Source organism: Scylla paramamosain, chromosome 21 (assembly GCF_035594125.1).
Source record: "Scylla paramamosain isolate STU-SP2022 chromosome 21, ASM3559412v1, whole genome shotgun sequence".
Lineage (NCBI taxonomy): Eukaryota > Metazoa > Arthropoda > Malacostraca > Decapoda > Portunidae > Scylla > Scylla paramamosain.
In genome coordinates, this window is record NC_087171.1 from 5,878,035 (window position 1) to 5,879,665 (window position 1,631).

The window sequence follows — 1,631 nt, forward strand, 5'->3', positions numbered from 1 at the left end:
TGGCCCCCTCATGTGCTGCAAGACATATTCATGAGTAAATTGTCCAAATACCCCCATGTTCAGGCTATTCATGTTTATTGTGATGGTTCAGTCAATGCCAGCAGGTCCGGATGTGGGCTGTTCATCCGCAACTACATTTCTGCCAATCACCAAACCGACACTGAGGTTTCCAGGCAGCTCCCTGCACACATGTCCTCCACTAGAGCAGAACTGTATGCTGTTCTGGAGGCGCTCCACATTGTGGCACCTCTCCTTAAGGATGTATTCTTCTTTGTTGACAGTCTGGCTGCACTGTATGCTCTCCAATCTACCTCCCCCATGGACTGTGATCTAGTTAATAAATGTCTTCATCTAATCCACGCCCTAGAAGGTGCTGGTGCCACGGTCCACTTCACCTGGATACCCTCTCATGTGGGTATCCCGCTTAATGAAGAGGTAGACCTCCTTGCTCAATGTGCCCTTCAGGATGACACAGTGGACCCTGGCACTATGTTAAGAGTAGCATTAAGGACTTTGTACACAGTAGCATTAATGATCAGTTGGAGCTTTGTTGCCATAGGGGCAGTGGCAGTAGTCTTCACTATGTACGTGTCTCCCAGAGCTGTGCTTACACCTATGGGAGACGCACTGCATCACATGATAGGGTGGCAATGAGGCTCAGATTAGGCTATAAATACTTTTGGGAAGTCAGTGCTTCTCCTGGTGTATGTTGTGTGCTGTGTGCTGCACCAAGGGGACACACTCTGCATCATTATGTCACGGAATGTCCTCTCATTGCTAAATTTAGGCTGCAAGGTCAACATGACTTGTATACCCTCATTGACCATTTCTTAGACTCAGCCACTCTGAGGGCTATACTCTAGGAATATCCTACATTTGCTCCCAGACTGTAGGATATTTATGCAATAAGGTGTGCAATATCTGTATTTATTTATTTACTTATATTCTTGTAATGTATACTATATTTTTTTATTTCTGATACTCTACCCTTAAGTCTTTGCCCAGGGGGTGGGTGGCAAGGTCCGTCCTCCTTCTTTGTTGTATTTCATATTAATGCAACAATAAATGTATCAATCAATCATGTACAGATATACCATAAAATAACGACTTGGCTTACAATAATTTCTTAAATCCCACATATGTAAATGAAGCAATAATAATAATGATGATGATAATAATAATAATAATAATAATAATAATAATAATAATGTACACTAATTGGAATTAATTTCGGTTTCAGAGCAGTCACATTCAAGGTTATAAGTTATAGACTAAAAACAGAAATATCTGAATTACATAAAAATGCACATAAAATTTTCAGTCAAGTGAAAACTAAAAAAATAAAAATACTAAAAACTAAAAAAGAATAATCAACATTTATTGGTAAAAGAGAGAACGGTTATGCAATTTAAAGTTAACTGGTACCAGTTTGTCGAACATTACATACGTTAGAAAAGGATCATTAAAATAACTGAAAATCCCTGAAACAGTATACCTGTAAACATCCTGCAGATGCCTCTAGGATAGGTAGTACAGGTGTCTATACATATATCATTCTGTTCAGTAAGTCTCATTCATCATCCTGCATTATGATATCTTTACTGTGACATTTCTTAATAAAACTGGATCAG